Genomic DNA, 19,283 nt, shown 5'->3' with positions numbered 1-19,283 from the left:
TATGTCAAATTTGTAATGCGGTACAAATGGGAAAGCACAGTGTGGTGTAGTGGTTAGAATGTCAGGCTAAGATCTGGGAGACCCATGTTTGAATCATCACTCTGCCACAAAATCTTGCAGTGTGACCATAGGCCAGTCACACAGTCTCAGCCTAATCTACTTCACAGTGAGGAGAACAACGTAAGCTTCTTTGGGTCCCCACTAGAGTGAAAGGAGCAGTATAAAATTAAGTAAATTTTTAAAAGTCTGTTTTTCCAACTGGTGGGACTAACTTCTGTTATTGTCAGTTGAAGATGTGGTCAAAATTTTTAGAGAAATGCATTTCAGTATTTGTCTGGGTGGTTAAGATTAGCCACGAGACCAGATGGTTCCCTTGTATCCTATCTCTGAAAGATTCCTGCATTGCATACCTCCACATATATAATCTATGTTGCACTAATGGGAAGTGAGATGGGATCTCCCCTCAGCAGGAGAGAGAAATCTGGGATGATGAATGCCAGCTTGTAAGAATGCTGGCGTGTATTTCCAGGCTGAGGATGGAAATACACATTACTAAGTACCTAGGGATGCTCAAGTGCAGGATTGTATGTGTAGTCCTCGATTTACATACAGGCTGTTCTTGCTCGGCGCACGTGAATGCTGCTTTCATGGGAGCTCTCTTTGCGTGACTGCATCTGCAAGTGATTCTGGAGGGCAAAGTGCCAGTTCAGCTCTGTTTTCACTGTAAGAACAAGTGGAATGGATTGAGACCAAATAGACTTTAAGGAGAGGATTTTCTGCTATTGGTCATTTTTTAATTCCTTCTATTTAGCAGGAAAGTATACAGCCCCTTTGGGGGAAAGCTTTATGTGGTTTTTATGGACCCTAAGAGTGCAATTGACTCTGTCTGTCTCTACACATTACTAAGTACTGAAGGATGCTCAAGTGCAGGATTGTATGTGTAGTCCTCAATTCACGTGCAGGCTGTTCTTGCTCAGCGCATGTGCATGCCGCTTTCATGGGAGCTCCCTTTGTGTGATTGCTTCTGCAAGTGATTCTGGAGGGCAGAACAGCAATTAAGACTTTTTCGCTGTGAGAACAAGTACTGTAGGCTCTTTTGACTTGCCAATTTGCATTTCTTTAAGGTATGAGAAAGTGTCAAGATCTGCCATTTCAATGAATGGACATGAGGGAAATTGGGATACTTTCAGCAGCTGAGGAGGTACTATCAAATACATGAATGTACTCATGTGGAGCAAATGGAATGACTGTGCGAGCGAGTGGGAAGTTGGAGGGGAAATATGTGGAATTAGGTTCACTTGAGCGTCCCTAGGTACTTTGTAACAAGTATTTCCACCCTGAGTGTCTCTTTCCTGTTGTGTGGCAAGAGGTGCAAGCCAAAGGGCAAAACCTTAGACCTCCAGTTTTTAGTGTGAGGGTTGCAGTTTAGAACTCACAGAAACATCTATGCAGGAGGGGCTGTTCTGCATTTAGAAGCCCCTCCCCTCCTCTGTTTCTTTGCTTCTTCTGAATTTATTTTTGTATTTTAAGTCCCCATTGGGGGAAGAAGGAAGGATATAGATGAATAAATAAATACATGACTGGGTAGGATATTTCATAGCAAACACATTCATTGCTCTTTCAGTTAAATTCAACTTGATTAATTTAATATAAATTCATTCTGTTTTCTAACAGAACATTTTCCCTTGTGGGTTGAGTGACAATCTGCAGAAGAATCTGTGCATCTCTTCCCAGCACAACTGGGAACAGACGGAACCTTCCATTGTTATGAAAGAACTTGTAACTTCCATATTTTTTCCTATCTGTGTTGCCATACGGCAACATTTGTTCCATTATTACTAGGAAATCGTTACTTATTTGATTATATCTACCCTAGTGTGTACTTCCAGGTATGGATTGAGACAAAGCCTTATAAAGAATATATGACACCAACAGTGGATTGGATTTTACTGGCTTCACTTATTGAAAACCTGAGATAGTTTTGTACTCTTGTTTAATTTGCATCATACGTGTGAGGGCTAGAACTGTTGTAAGTTCTCATCTGCTCTTGTTTTGCAGCACAAGTTGTCATTTTTAATAATTATCCTGCATTTATGTGATATCATATCTGCAGCTAGGGGAAAAAAATGTGCACATTCAAGTTAAGCGCAGCAAGGATCTCTGGCAATGCCAAGCAAGTCCATGCTATCAATTACATGACACAGCACTGCCGTCAGGAAGGTAGGCAATTATCATCATGTACTGAATAATTAACTATGACAGTTACACATTCCCCCTCCACAGCAGCCCTTGGCTTCCAAATGAAAGTTCTCTGGGTGACACAGGAGAAACGATCAAACAAGAGGAGTTACAGCTGTGAAATCCCAGGCCACAGCCTATTTTGAGTCAAATTTGCAAAGAAAGAAACAGCGTCTTCTTTTAAATGATAGATTAATATTTAATACTGCAGTGGTATCAATAACACAGTTTAACATGCGTTTGAATTCTGTCATATCAAAATCTGGGTTGGGAGGTGGGAGCATATGGCACAAGAAAGGGAAATCCCAGAGACAAACATCACACTGAATTACAACCCTTCACAATTCCTCAGTCTAGAGCAGGGTTCCCCAACTTTTTGATTCAGTGGGCACTTTTGGAATTGAGATACAGAGTGGTGGGCACAACCACAATATGCTTGCCATTAGAGCCAGAGCTACACACAGAGAAAGTGGAAGGAAGAAGAGGAGCAATTTTAAAAATACACTGGGAAAGAGGAATGAGAGAGAATAAAGCCAACACTGTGACTGCTGCCAAAGCAACATTGTTTTAATTTGCACAGCCTATCAGATCTCCAATCAAAGGCTGTGCTGGGCAAGAGCTCTATCTGGCCCCACCCACTTTCTTAAAACACTTGGCAGGTGCCAGGTAAAGTGCCAGTGAGTGCTATGGTGCCTAGGGGCACCACGAGACCAAGTATCTCTGGAATGGTGGTTTCCCCATTCACAGATTGCTACTGCCATCAAATTTTTTTTCAAGACAGTCTCTCACTCCCACCAGCAATATAGGGATAATAAATAACCTGTTTTATAAGGTTGTTGTAACAACAGGATAATGCTCTAACAGTGCCACCTGAAGTCCCATTGAATAGACTTGTAGAGGGTTCTAAGGCGACCTGCTTAGGATGATGATGATGATGATGATGATGATGATAACTGCACTTACATACTGCTCTTCTAGACAAATTAGTGCCTCACCCAGAGTGGTGAACAAGTTAGTGTTATTATTATCCCCACAATGCAGCTGGGGAGCTGGGGCTGAGAGGAGTGGCTACCTCAAGGTCTCCTACTGAGTTCATGGCAGTAGTGGGATTTGAACCAGTGGAGTGCTGATTTGCAGCTGAACCGCTTAACCACTGGGATACAGCAGCTCTCAGATTGCTATGTTCCTACTTAGGGCTGGCACAATTTTTTGGCACCCTAGGAGAATAATGACTTTGGTGTCCCCATTTCAATAGAGAAAAAAGTGAGAAGTCCAGAACAAATAGTCTACTTACTGGGCCGTTTCTAGACGGCTTACCTTCTGCCGCTCCATGCCGCAACATCGCGGCTCGTCCTGGGGAGAACGCGAAATATCGCACGAGTTTTGCACAACGTTGTGCAAAACTCGCGTGAGAAAACGCGCTCTATTTCGTGTTTTCTCTGGCACGAGCCGCTAGGTTGCGGCATGGAGCGGCAGAAGGTAAGCTGTCTGGAAACAGCCCTGGTCATGAATAGTGTAAACATAAAAATAGATAAGCTCTTCAGAAGCCCTCCATGTTCCATCATGGCAACTATAGAAGCATCAACAGATCTGGGGATTCCAATTAATGCCAAGCTTCCCTTCAAACCAGTTAAGGATGCTCCTCTAGCCTTTTTAGTGCCCCTTAAAATCTGGCGCCCTAGCCAATTAACTAGGGTCACCATAAGTAGGAAGAGACTTGCTGGCACATAACACACATACAGGTGATTGCCCAAGTTTCTCTAAAGGTCAGGCTGGTCCTTATTTTTGTCCAGCATGAACCAGGAACTAGAATGCTGTGTCACAGAAAAATTATCAGGGATCATTTGCCTTGCCTTTAAATAGTCATTTTACATGATGCATAAATATCAGTGTTTGGTGTTTGCAGTGCTAAACAGTGTAAAATATTGTGAAGGGGCGTTCTTGTTTCCAAAGGTTTGCAGACAAAGTGGACAGTTGTCTGGAACTTCTTGTTTGAGCCATTCTCCAATCTTGCAGCATCACCACCAGGAATGGGAAAATTATCTTGCTACATTTTAACTTGTAATATTGTTTTGAGTAAGAATGCTGCTTGAAAGATAGCAGGGGATGGGGAAACTGGATCTTTGTGGAGAAATGGGGCATTTATTGCAATGTACTGCATATATTGCAAAGTACTGGTCAGTTACTATGCTTATGGGAGCAAACAACCTGGTAGGATTTGTGCTAAAAATGTGCTAAAAGGGGTGGCTTGTAGGGTTGGTAAAAAAAAGAATGCGGGGTCCTTTGTGTTGGTTCTCAATGTATCCTGCAGCTCCATTCCTGCCCCTTTTATGTGCTGGACCACATACTTAGTTCTTCCTTTCAGAAGCTGCTCAATTCCTCAGGGATGGTGTCAGAGTTAGCATGATCAAGCACCTTCAGGGCCTCTCACTGACTGGCACTTCTCTACTTAATAGCTCAGGATATGTCCCAGGCACTTTGCCCTCACCAAAGATCAATGCTGTTGGCAGCCACTCACTATTCCCCATTATATGGGACAAGCAATGGCATCAGTCATAGGAAGATAGGGGACAGAAGGAGGAAGAGGACCAGCCACCTGGCCCAGAAGAGGAAGATGAGAGGCAGCACTGGCTTTAAGGCATCCTTGACTTGAAGCAAGATGAAAGTGGAAAAGGAAAGTCAATGGTGATGGACAAGGGATTCCACTCCAGATATGGTCTATTGCTGGCTCCAAGCATCAAGAGAAAACTGTGGGTGAGAACTGGCACTGAACCAGCCAGCATTACTTCTAAAAATTTGCTGTCTTCTATTCCAGGATTTTAAACAGTATGAAAGAATGATTCGAGAAGCATCTCCCCCTCGTCCAGATATACTGCTCTTGCTATATCGTCAAATTCTCCAGCACTGGGGAAAGAAGTAAGGCATAGAGCACTCAGTGTAATGAAGCTTAGTGGTTCTAAATTAATTGGGCCAAGTCTCACAAATCTTTTTACAAAGGGAGATGTATGGCTGCTTCCCTTTTGGGCTTCCTTCAGATTTCTTACACACACATGCAATTTATCTGCATTTATCAGTTCCTGAGGGACACACTGAGTCTTCTTCACCAGTTTGTGCATTTGTAAGTTCTTTCTTCAAACTCTTTCCCCTTCAGATATTTTGCCTTCCTTCTTTTATCTTGGAGGTCCAGGATTCTGGCATCTAGATCTGCATAGAACTCAAATAGTCAATTTTTTAAAAACTGCGTCAGAGAGTTGCCAACAGCTTGATGGTGAAGTTTTCCCCTTTTGCTGATTTTACTCCACACAGCACAAAGCAGATTAGGGGGAAATCCATCTGCAAATAATTTTAGCAGTCAGCCCACAAAAGAAGCATGTTCTCTGCATTTTGGTCTAAAATGCAATGCTCTTTCAGGGAGAACTTGTGTTTCCTGTTTACAACAGAAGTTGCTGGGCATAGCACTGATTGGTAGGATACCAGGGAAGTAATTAACTCACTCTCACAATACCTAAAGCAGTTTTTCAACATAACTAGTTCTTGTTATTTCTTTAAAGGGGGAGGGACAGCAGACCTCAAACACATATTGAATCAGAACTAAAAACAATTCATTTTTTTAAAAAATCAGAAGCATGAGAAATGGGAAAGATAAATGACTGAGTCAGCATTCCATTTGCAGAGATCAGTATGTCAATCAAAGGAGTTGTGAAGGCAGAGGGAAGCCAGCTTTGAGCTGCAGGAGATGAAAACTATAGTTGGATCTGATTAGTATGCTCCCAAGGATATTGGCCCAAAGTTACATTAGGATCTGGCCCAGCACGCTTCTGTTTTAATCAGATTTTATCACCTCGTCCTACGTTTCTTTTTTCTTCTCTATTCCAGGCCTTTTCACCTTCCATTTTAAATTTGGCAGGAATTTGACCAATGACTCTATTTGGAAAGTGCACAGAAAATTTTCAGTGTCGCTGCACACAGGGTCTAGTGAAAAAAAGATCCTCTAAATTCTATGCATGCTTTAGGTGGCTTAAAAACACCCATGGAGATTAAGCAGTATCTGCAGAGTTCATCATACCCCCACAGGAGACCTCTGAAAAAGCTTTGCTTCACAGCAATGCATATAAACAAGCTCAAAGGTAGACAAAAAGAAATAGGGATGTCATTGTAAACCTGCCACTGTTCTATGACAGTAGAGGAAGAATTTACCGCATTATCCTCTCCCGTGTGAATGTGAACAAGCGTAATACCTAGCTTGACCCTTCCCTTCATTTATACAGCAGTTTTATAGTGCAGAGCAATCTTTGTCTGTCAATAGCAGCTCCTTAACAATGAGATTCTTTGCCTTGAGCTGGGTTATTTTTGTTTTATGATCCAGTCCTAATTAGCTGAGTAAAGTGAGGCCTTCCATTTTGCTCAGCCCTTCTGTGTTAGAGTTGTTAAAAGAAATTCTCTTAATTCCTCTTTATCTAGTGACTCCCTGAAATCCAACAATCCTTCTCTTTCCCTCTTTTTAGGAATTTGGAGTTCTTTTCTAATCGATTCCTTCCGATTAAAGAGAAAGTTGAAGAGAGGAGGGGCAGGAAGTGAGGTTCTACAAAATATCAGAATTTCATACTATAGGTGCTTAGCGGTGTCTTCCCTATCTTGCTGCTAGAGCAGCACCCTGGGGGGTATAACATAAAAAAGCTGCAAAGACTGAAGTTGCACAAGAGTGACTTGATTTCTCTTTGAAGATAAATAAAAGAAAAAAGAGAATAAGAGGAATCATTGGCTAAATCTAAAAACGTGATTTTTGGAAAACAACAATAACAACATTCAATTTCTATACTGGCCTTCAGGACAACTTAATGCTACACTCAGAGCAGTTTACCAAGTGTGTTGTTATTATCCTCACAACAATCACCCTGTGAGGTGGGTGGGTTGAGAGCTCTGAGAAGCTGTGACTGACCCAAAGAGAGGAGTGGAGAATCAAAGCCGGTTCTCCCGATTAGAGTCTTGCTGATCTTAACCACTACACCAAATGTATAATGTGATAGAATTTGTAATTTTTAGAATTTTTGAACAAGGCCAATGACCGATTTGGTGGACATATTTTGAGCATGATTCTACATATTATGTTCAAATATTAAGTCAACCCCTGTGCCTGTTTGCAAAGAGGGTTAGCAAATGAAGAGCACAATACGATAGGAAGCCTCCCTTGAATGCTGACATATTGGAATGAAAAATGGTGAAATAACACCTGTTTTCAATGCGACAGGAATGATGTAAAAAATTATGCAATGGAACATCTGCCATATATCAGAAAGAAGCAGCTGTTTCCACATGGAAGTTTTCTTCAATTTTGGCATCCAAACTGGAGTGATTTTTTGCTGGGTGAAATATAATCCCATCCCTTGTACACCCTAAACCTGTTTATAAGTTAAAGTGGATGCATGTACTGTGAGGAGGGAGAGATATCTCTGTGACCCTCCATATGGGGCATATCCCATCACTTACCTGGTGAAGGATATACCACTTTCCCACACATGTGAATGTGTGTAGCAGAGCACACAGTGAAGTCCAGTGACAAATATAATTTAAGATAAGTTTGTTTAGTTAAAGAAGAGTTTCATTTAAGAACTATTTACAATAATATATATAACAGAGAGAAACATATATTCATCACTTATACAGGAGTCAGAGAGACAGTTTCACCAACAGACATTTTACAAGTGACACAGACAGAAAAGAATCTTCATGCACAGCAGGGAGGGGCTAGTTCAGGAGCTACAGACAAACAAACTATACAAAGTATCAAGTCTTTCACTCTGCAAGCACCCTGCACATTCAAATGAGACCACAGTGTTTTATTCCTGCAATCCCCTTCTCACTGTGTCTCATTTGAATTAACCAAATTTAATCCATTATGCAGTTTGTCAGGATGTCAATTCTTTAGCCAGAGTAACGCCATGTTAACATGTGTTATAAACAGTAGTTGTCTAGTTTTCCTCCCTCTAGGCCCAGGTGTTGTCCAGGCCCGCTCATATCCATGGCAGCGAAGAGTCTTATCTATCCAGTCCAGCCAACGACCTTGATGTCCTCATCTTCTCATGCCTTCGCAGACAGGACTAGGGGGGAGGCTGGGAATGGGTGTTTGAAGTGTTGTAACTTTCGTTTTACATGCCATTCTCAACAAAGCTTTCGTTCAGCCAAGGGCCTCAAAAGCTTTTGGATTATGGACACCTGTATCATGAGCATAGTCTTTCAATAAATCTTTTGGAATCAAGAAACCTTGTGCTTCTTGCAAGAGGGGGGAGACGAACTCTAGATAACTGGGATTCCATAGTCTGACATTTTGTTGCGAATCCCCTTACTCCCCCGACCCCTCACCTAGGATAGGATGGATACTGGAGCTACTCTGACAGACCTGTCTGAACCTGGAACGGAGGGTGCGGGGCCATTAACGCTGCCTGACAGTGGGACCGCGCAGGCGAGAGTGAGCCGGAAAGGAGCACGACCCAGAGTCAGCGTGGGACAAGGCTTCATCCCCATGACATCCATGCCTACACCCCGGCAGTGGGGTCCGCGACCCCGGGACAGCCGGGAAAGATGTCGTGGAACTATGTTTTCTCGCTCTATGATTGACTCGAATTTAGCCCCAGTGTCGGAAAGCCTGGGGACCACTGAAGGCCCGGTTTGGAAAATCAGCCAGATGTCCACTTTCTCCGCGGGAGCTGCTAGAATAAGCACCCTTCCCCAGTATCGCTGGGACGAGGCTGCAGGTTGCTTAGTGGAGTGTTCTCCGCCGGGCAAGGGGGGCAGTTTCCAGGATTGGACCGCTCCCCGGACAGAGCTAATGAGCTGGGACTATGCCTATGTGGGTTTGGTTGGAACCTGGGATAGTGAGTCGGGAGCCCCGGCAGGTGAGGAGCGTTGGAGCACCCTGCAAGACCAAGCCCAGGTGCTGCAGTACGAATTGCTTGCTGTGACCGGGATCGTCAAAAGCTGGGTCGCCAGTACTTCGGAGATGCCTGGTCCATCCGCTTCTGAGACTCCCGCGGTCCCAGGTCCACAGGTTGCAGGCTCCAGCTTTCCGGAGGAGGATCATGCACAGAGAGCCTGGGAGGAGGGTTTACTGCAGACAGCTGGATGGGACTCTGAGGAGGACCCAAGCAGCCAAGAAGAAGACCGCTACCGAGCCTTGGAGGCACAAATGGAAGCAATGCGAGAGGATCTAGTGCAGGCCACCTATCTCATAGGCCTGATGGTCCAGGAGCCTATGGGAGATATGAGCTTGGCACGGGGAGCTGTTGTGGGGACGATGGGCCTTCAGGGTCCAGATAGTACAGCCTGGCTGGCGCAACCTACAAGGCTGGCCCCAGCGGCCCCTTGCCTGCTCCTTGCCCTGCCAGCTCCACCAGCCCCTGTCCTGCCGCCTGCCCCACATGCCCAAGGGCACCAATTCCACTGCCACCTCCACTGGGCCCAGCCGTTCCCGCAGCACCTGGAGGTCCAGTGCCAGCAGCTCCAGCCGGGCCAGCAGGCCCCGTGATTCCGCTGGCGGGCCCAGTGGTGCTGGTGGTGGGAGGTCCAATAGCACCAGCTGCTCCAGTGGGCCCGGGCCCCACCACACCAGCAGCACCAGCACCTTGAATGTTTCCACCCCACTTCCCGGCACCTCGTCTGCCGCAGCCAAGGGCTCCGCCACAAGGAGTGGGGCCACAAGTCCACCCGCATGCCCCTCTCTGGCCACAACCTCCCCCCCAACCACAACCACCACCAGGGCCCCGGGGGGTACCGCGGAGACCTGCGCCAAGAGAGGGGGTACCATTCCAACCACAACAGCCTGCTCCACCACGAGCTCGAGGCCCTGTGCCATTGTTGCCCCATCAACTGGCCCAACCCCTTGAAGCATTAGCTGCTGGTGGAACAGAGCTACCCATGGGGTGTATAAAGCTAAAAGCTACATTCGATGGGGAACAGCGTAAGCTGGGATTCTTTGTGGTGCAAACTTTGCAATTTTTCAATCAATGGGGTCACCTGTTCCCGAATGAGGAAAGCCGAATAATGCATCTGGCGGCCCGCCTGGAAGGCAGAGCGGCAGAGTGGTATGTAACTCTCTACGATATGGGGGCCCCGGAGTTGGGAAGCTTACAAGCCTTCATAGCGGCGCTAAGAGCCCAGTACGAAGACCCACTGGAAGGCGAGAGGGCCTGCACCAAACTCCGAACCATTCGGCAAGGGTCGCAATCTGTAAGAGAGTATGCAGCTAAGTTCTGGCAGGTAGCTGCCAAGTGCCCACATTATGAAGAGGCAGTGAAAGTGGAACTGTTTCATAGTGGGATGAATCCTAAACTTTTAGATCGGGTGCTAATGCAGGATGATCCGCCAATGCTCCTGGGCTGGATTCAACTGGCGTGTGATGTGGAAAACCGCTCCCAAGTAGTCCGCCTGGTAGAGCAGCAGCAAGCCACTGGGTCTCGTCATGTCCCTCCAACCCAGGGAAGAGGATGTGGCACTCCCATAACGAGAGGAGCCAGAGAGACTCGGTGGAGACAGGGGCTATGTCTACAATGCGGGAGTAGTGGGCACTCTGCTGCGCAGTGCCCTCGTTGAGTGCAGACCCCCCAGCTTCCACCGGCCTGACCAGTCCCCGCGCCACAGGCTGGAAGAGGTAGAGAACAAGCCAAAAGAGGACGTCCCAATACTGGATTAGAGGCCGAGGAGGTGTTAGTGGAGTTTGAAGTCCCGACCCAGGACAACGAAACCTCCATCGGGCAGCCGGGAAACGAGGAGGATCTGTCGTGAGGAGGCCCCAGCGACAGATCAAAGAGAAAACCACCCTGGAGGAGGTGAGAGAAAGAGGGGCCATATTGGTTGTTGGGGGTTTTCCGGGCTGTATTGCCGTGGTCTTGGCATTGTAGTTCCTGACGTTTCGCCAGCAGCTGTGGCTGGCATCTTCAGAGGTGTAGCACCAAAAGACAGAGATCTCTCAGTGTCACAGTGTGGAAAAGATGTAGGTCATTTGTATCTACTCAGGAGGGGTGGGGTTGAGCTGAGTCATTCTGTAAGAGTTTCCCAGGGTGTGGAATGCTAATGGAGAGAGGCTTCACTGAATCCTGAGGAGGTTCTTTTGCATATGGATTGGTGCTTGATGTGCTAATCTTCTCTGCAGGGCTATTGTCGGGTGTGGAGTGTTTTGTTGGCCTGGTGTTTTTCAGAACTGGAGCCCATGCTCTGTTCATTCTTAAGGTTTCTTCTTTCCTGTTGAAGTTTTGCTTATGCTTGTGAATTTCAATGGCTTCCCTGTGCAGTCTGACAAAGTAGTTGGAAGTGTTGTCCAGTATTTTGGTGTCCTGGAATAAGATACTGTGCCCTGTTTGAGTTAGGCTATGTTCAGCCACTGCTGATTTTTCAGGCTGTCCAAGTCTGCAGTGTCTTTCATGTTCTTTTATTCTTGTCTGGATGCTACGCTTTGTGGTCCCGATGTAAACTTGTCCACAGCTGCAGGGTATACGGTATACTCCTGCAGAGGTGAGGGGGTCTCTGCTGTCTTTTGCTGATCGTAGCATCTGTTGTATTTTTTGGGTGGGTCTGAATACTGCTTGAAGGTTATGCTTTTCCATAAGCTTTCCCATCTGATCAGTAATTCCTTTGATATATGGCAAAAACACTTTTCCTGTAGGTGACTGTTTTTCCTTGGTTGTTTGATTCATCCTGGGTTTGATTGCTCTTCGGATTTCATTTCTGGAGTAGCCATTTGCCTGAAGTGCTTGGTTTAGATGATTAATTTCCTCATTGAGAAAGCGCGGCTCACATATCCGTCTTGCACGATCCACTAATGTTTTCATTATGCCTCTTTTCTGTCGGGGGTGGTGATTGGAGTTTTTGTGTAAGTACCGATCAGTGTGAGTTGGTTTCCTGTAGACCTTGTGACCTAACTGAAAGTTTGCTTTGCGGATGACCAAGGTATCCAGGAATGAGAGTTTTCCCTCACTTTCTTTCTCCATTGTGAATTGTATGTTCAGGTGGATGTTGTTGAGATGATTCAAAAACTCCCTCAATTCTTCCTCCCCATGGCTCCAAATGATGAATGTATCATCCACAAACCGGAACCATACACTGGGTTTGTGGGGTGCTGATTCTAGAGCTGTTTTTTCAAAATGTTCCATGTAGAAGTTTGCTATAACTGGGCTGAGTGGGCTCCCCATGGCCACCCCATCCATCTGTTCATAGAATTCGTTGTCCCATTGGAAGTAACTGGTTGTCAGACAATGATGGAATAAGGCTGTTACATCCTCTGGGAAAATCTGATTAATCAGAGCATGGGCTCCAGTTCTGAAAAACACCAGGCCAACAAAACACTCCACACCCGACAATAGCCCTGCAGAGAAGATTAGCACATCAAGCACCAATCCATATGCAAAAGAACCTCCTCAGGATTCAATGAAGCCTCTCTCCATTAGCATTCCACACCCTGGGAAACTCTTACAGAATGACTCAGCTCAACCCCACCCCTCCTGAGTAGATACAAATGACCTACATCTTTTCCACACTGTGACACTGAGAGATCTCTGTCTTTTGGTGCTACACCTCTGAAGATGCCAGCCACAGCTGCTGGCGAAACGTCAGGAACTACAATGCCAAGACCACGGCAATACAGCCCGGAAAACCCCCAACAACCATCGTTCTCCGGCCGTGAAAGCCTTCGACAATACATAGGGGCCATATTATTTATCCCCGTTAACTTAGTTCACCCAAAAAAGGGAACGCATGTACGGGTACAAGCCTTGATAGACTCTGGGTGCTCACGGGACATTATTCGTCCCATCAGCTCCCCACATGCAGCCCCAGTGTTGTTCGAGAAGAAGGATGGGGGACTCAGACTTTGCATGGATTTTCGAGGCATTAATCTATGTCCAATGCCTACCCCATTCCTTTGATTCGAGCGACAGATCAAAGAGAAAACCACCCCTGTGGTTTACATGACAATAATCAATGAAGTTTTGCATGAATTTCTCTACAAAGGAGTAGTTGTTTACCTTGATGACGTTTTAATTTATTCAGAAAATAAAGAATCTCATGTCAAATTGGTCCGGAAAGTATTGGCAGCCCTTATGCGCCACAAACTGCCAGTCAAGTTGTCTAAATGTGAATTCCATAAGGAGGAATTGGACTATCTAGGCTATCGGGTCTCGGGGCAAGGGCTAAAAATGGATCCTGCCAAGATTAAAGCAGTACAAGAATGGCAGGCACCCTCAACGCAGAAGCAATTGCTATCCTTCCTGGGCTTTGCAAATTTCTATAGACCGTTCATCGAGGGTTTCGCCCAGATTACTCTCCCTCTAACTGACCTGCTGAAAATGAAAGGGAAGGGAGACCAAGCCACTAAGCCGATGGCAAAACTAAGGTGGGGGCTAGACTGTCAGGTAGCGTTTGAAAAGTTAAAGGACCAATTTACTATGGAGCCGGTCCTACAGCACCCCGATGAAAATCAAGCTTTCATAGTGCAAGTGGATGCCAGTGATTCAGCCATTGGGGGGGGGGGGTCCTCATGCAAAAGGGGGAAGATAATAAAATACGGCCATGTGCCTATTTGTCCAGGAAATTCACAGAAGCAGAAAGGAATTGGAATGTGTGGGAGAAGGAGGCGTTTGCAGTAAAAGTAGCTCTCACCACTTGGCACCACTGGCTGGAGGGATCCCGTCACCCCTTCCAGGTGTGGACTGATCACAAAAACCTAGAAGCACTTCGCAGTCCCCGGTGCCTTAATGCTAAACAACTTCGCTGGGCCGAATTCTTTTCAAAATTTGATTTCACTTTAAACTTTCTACCCAGTAAATCTAACTTTCTGGTGGATGCTCTTTCGTGCATGCCCCAACATCAGAGCAAGAGGGAGGAGACTATCGACACTGTATTCTCTCCTAGCCAATTGGGAGGTGTGGTAACTACGCGCAGCCAGGCAACCAAAGAGCAATTGAGAAAACAGGAAAGCCTCGAGGGGTGGAGAGGAAAAGTGAAAAGCGAAGTGGAAAAGGAGGAGGAGGAAGCGCCCACAGGAAAAATGACACAAACGGCAGGCGGAGAGTGGTTTAAAGGAGAAAACTCTACATCCCGGCTAGCCTAAGTAAAGAAGTCTTACAGTAATGTCATGACACCAAAACCGCACGCCATTTCGTGTACTTAAAAATTCTGCACCTAGTACAAAGGCAATTCTGGTGGCCCAGTATTAGAAAAGATGTCTCCCAATATGTGTCAGGTCCAGACTGCTTTCTTGTATGCCTATGCTTAACCGACTCCATTTTAATCTTTTCAGTGTGTAAGTGCTCTTTTCCAGGTGCCAAGGTTCCCAGGCAGCTATCTCTCAGAAAAGGATTGTTTTGGCTACCGACGTTCCACTAAGAACCGGCCTTGGGAGCTTCTCGCTCTTCTGACTTCAAAGGGGATGTTTTGAGAACTGTGGGGGGAGATTGGGCCTGCTGTGATCTGTTACTCTGTACCTCATGCTTTGCCTGTCATTGGTAACAATGCATATGTACCATCCTGGGTCTTGTATTCAGGCTCGTGGACTATAATGAACTATTCTTCAGTAAAAGCCTTTTGGAAACAATGGACTGTTGTCTAATTGCAGGAGGTAGTCTGGAGTAGGAACGTTATCTAGCCACAAGTCTGACATTTTGTTACCAATGCAAATTTCCAATGCCTAAGCCGGATCAGACGGAATCCAAAGATGTCCCGGTCAGGGATCCTTTGTTTGACCCGTATGCCTCCCCCGGCTCTCAAGGCTCGGACTCTCAAATACCTGCACCGAGGGAGAGTAACTCCTCAGTTACAACGATCTATACCCTTGCTCCAAGCAGGGCGGATACGCAGCCTCGGGCCACAGCTCTCCCGCTGCTGTCGCTGCCTACCCCGACACAGTGGGGTGCGAGACGAGGGAAACGAGGGATAGGAGGGCCAGCGCGATGTTCACGCATTTACAGCTGGATAGTCGGCGTAGCCTGGAATCCATCCCCGAGCAGGCTGGTGATCAACCTTGGCTATATTGGAATAGGTCGACCGAGCAATCGGAGTGGGACACGTCCCACCGTGGCACCCTGAGTTGGGATTATGCGGAAGTCGCCCCGTGGTCGGGGCAACAAGAAGTAAGTGAGCACCAGTGGGTGCAACTGCAGAGCAGAACGTTAGCCATTGACTCAGGGATTTCGGCAATCACCGGCCTGACAAAAGGAGTTTTAGCCGCGAGGTCCCAAGAGGAGCGAGGAGACGAGACACCCTTGCCTTGGCAGCAAACGCTCACCACGGGATCGCGGACTGAAACTAGGCAAACCTCGCAGACTACCGGAGCTGCTGAGGGAGAAGAAACTATGGATAGAGTGCAGCTTTTGGAAAACAGACTCATAAATATGGAAGAAAGTTTGGCTAGTGCCGTCCACCTGCTGTCAGTGCTAGTTGCGGGGGACAGCGGTCGTGATCGGCCCTCTGGATTACCAGACATCAGTCAGAGTTTGGCCAACCTTCAAACGCTTCTACCTTGGCCGGGGGGTCCTATTCAACCCTGGCCGCAGCAGCCACCAGAGACGGGAGATGATGACTCGGTTACCGGAGAAGGACCCGGCCCAGATAACCCGTGTCCAGATGATGCCCCTTCTGACCAACCGGTTAGACCAGGGGACGATGGGACCAGTGGAGGGGGTGATGGACCGCAGCCGGGAGATTCCTGCCCCACCGCTCCTACCAACGGCGGGGAAGAACAGCCGGCGGCCCCGCTTCTCCCTCCAACTACGACACAAGCGGACCAGCCGGTAGCCCCTCCACCTACAACGCAAGCGACCCAACCGCCAAGCATACCCGGGACGGGACCAATGCCAGGGCCTCGAGGAGATACGGTACCTCTCCAACCCATTTCTCCCCATCCGCTACCATTACGACCGGCCCCTCATCAGCCGCTGCCTAGAGGGGAACCAGCACCTGTTCGGCCAACGCGACCTATCCCGAGAGGACTCCCCCAGCCGCGTCCGGGAGTGCCTCCACCGCGCCAGCCGCAACCGCACCCGCAGCAACCTCTACCACAGCTGCCGCAACCACAGCTGCCGCACCCGCAGCAACCTCTACCACACCTGCTGCAACCGCACCCGCAGCAACCTCTACCACAGCTACCGCCAGCCCCACGACAACCCCCCTTACAACTCGGCCCACTCGATGTCTATCCAATGCCGGCGCCGGCCCCTCGGCAAGACCTTCCAATGGGTTGGGTCTAGTTGGATGCCACGTTCGATGGGGACCCTTCCAAATTGGGATTTTTTCTGGTACAAGTGGTGCAATTTTTTAATCGCTGGGGGCATCTTTTCGGAAGTGAAGCTAGTCAAATCGAACATCTGGGGTCACGTCTTCAAGGCAAAGCAGCTGACTGGTATGTAGGACTGTATAACGTGGGAGCCCCTGAGTTAGATACACTCCAAGGGCTGGTAGACGCAATCAGAGCTCAATATGAGGATCCCCTAGAAGAAACCAGAGCCCGAACAGAATTGCAGGCTATTAGGCAAGGCAGCATGTCGGCTAGAGACTAGAGACTATGCCGCAAAATTCCGACAACTCGCTGCCAAATGCCCAAGGTGTGAGGAATCCGCCAAGATTATCATGTTTAAACAGGGTTTAAACCCTAGATTGCTGGACAGAGCCTTGATGCAAGATAATCCTCCTACGTTATTGGGGTGGATACAATTGACCTGTGAAGTAGAAAACCGTCTGATGGAAGTTCGTTTGGTGGAGCAACACCAACAACCTCCGGGCCAGAGACGCTCCTCCACTCCTGCTCGAGGGAGCAGGGGGGCTGGCTACGCTATCCGTGGAGCGAGAGATGCTAGATGGCAACAAGGATTGTGTTTGCAGTGTGGACAAAGTGGTCATTTTGCAGCGCAATGTCCTTATCGGCCTGTGCAAAGACCTCTGCTCCAACTCAGACGCCCAGCCCCCGCTGCCTACCCGGCGCCACCACGCCCTACCCCAGCCCCCAGAACGGCAAGAGGTAGGGGAGCGCTGAGAAGAAATCCCCCTGAGAAGGGGCTAGAACTGGAAGAAGTTATGGAATATGATCCAACGGCAATGGCGGGAGGGGAGCATCCAGAAAGTCCCTCCTCGGGAAACGAAATGGATCTGTCGTGAAAGGACCCAAACGGCAGATCAAACCTCAGTCAGTTCCGGTTCCGAACCGACCGTATGGGTCCATACTCTTCATACCAGTGACTTTGGTGAATTCTGACCGAAAGATGCACATCCGGGTACAAGCCCTCATTGATTCGGGCTGCTCTAGAGACATTATTGCACCAGCCTTGGTAAACGGACTAGTACTCCCTGTCAAAGAATTAGACATACCGGTCATTTTCGAGCAAATGGATGGCACTAACATGAATCCAGTGACTACAGAAACCATGCCAATCATCACTGGCATGGGGCAACATTGGGAAAAAAGATCTTTCGTTATTAGTGCCACAGCTAAGTACCCCTTGATTCTGGGGAGCCGGTGGTTATGCGATCATAACCCCTACATCAACTGGGCAGAGGGAAGCATCACATTTACCCATGAGTCATGCAAAAGCCATCGGTGGGATCAAAATTGGGGAAAAGATCCGACCACAACCGAACCGGCTCTCCTCTCCCAGGAAGAAATCAACCTAATACCCAAACAATACAGGGCGTACACCCAAGCCTTCACAGAAGAAGAAGCCAACTCGTTACCTCCTCACAGGAGGACAGACTGTGCTGTAGAAATTTTACCTGGCGCTACGCTGCCCAAAGGCCGCCTATACCCGATGAGTCCCAACGAAAGAGAGGAGCTCCGCAAATTCATTGACCTCAACCTTCAAAGAGGATTTATTCGGCCAGCTAACAGTCCCCATGCAGCGCCAGTACTTTTTGTAAAAAAGAAAGATGGGGGCTTGAGATTATGCACGGACTTTCGAGGTCTTAATGCAGTCTCTTCCAGCAATGCCTACCCTATTCCGCTCATAAGAGATCTACTCAACGTCGTGGCTCAAGGTAAGATCTTTACGAAATTAGATTTGAAAGATGCTTACTTTCACGTTCGTATTCGAGAGGGGGATGAATGGAAAACAGCCTTCAACACATCACTTGGCCAATATGAATACTTAGTTATGCCTTTTGGCCTGGCCGGAGCCCCCTCAGTTTTCATGTCCATTATTAATGAGGTTCTGCATGAATTCCTCTATAAAGGTGTAGTGGTGTATCTGGATGATGTGTTAATTTATTCAGAAACTGAAGAGGAGCACGTAGAACTGGTAAAGAGAGTTTTAACCACCCTCATGAATAACCAGTTACCTATTAAACTCTCCAAATGTGAATTTCACAAAACGGAACTCACTTACTTGGGCTATTGTATTTCTAAAGAGGGTTTGAAAATGGATCCAAGTAAAATACAAGCAGTACTAAATTGGCAAACCCCCACAACCCGCAAAGAATTACAATCCTTCTTGGGCTTTGCCAACTTCTATAGAGAGTTCATTGCAAACTTCGCCCAAATCACACTCCCCCTAACTGAACTGTTGAAAACCAAAGATAAGGGGGACCAAGCCAAAAAACCAAGTGCAAAACTGGCTTGGACGGTGGAATGCCAAACGGCGTTCGATCACCTTAAAATGCAGTTTATATCAGAACCCGTTCTACAACACCCCGACGACAGTCGCCCGTTCATAGTACAGGTCGATGCCAGCGACACGGCAATTGGGGGTGTACTGCTACAGCGGGGGGCGGATAACAAGCTCAAACCCTGCGCCTTTCTTTCCAGAAAATTTTCAGAATCGGAAAGGAATTGGAATGTATGGGAGAAAGAAGCCTTTGCTGTAAAAGCGGCTCTCACTACCTGGAGACATTGGTTAGAAGGAGCCCGCCATCCGTTCGAAGTCTGGACGGATCATAAAAATTTAGAAGCCCTGCGCAGCCCTCGCAGGCTAAACGCCAAACAACTAAGATGGGCGGAGTTCTTCTCTAAATTTGATTTCACATTGAACTTCCTCCCTGGGAAAACCAACTTCTTGGCGGACGCTCTATCACGCATG

This window comes from Eublepharis macularius, chromosome 18 (assembly GCF_028583425.1).
Source record: "Eublepharis macularius isolate TG4126 chromosome 18, MPM_Emac_v1.0, whole genome shotgun sequence".
NCBI lineage: Eukaryota > Metazoa > Chordata > Lepidosauria > Squamata > Eublepharidae > Eublepharis > Eublepharis macularius.
The sequence above is the reverse complement of the archived record's forward strand: the minus strand, read 5'-3'. Positions refer to the sequence as shown.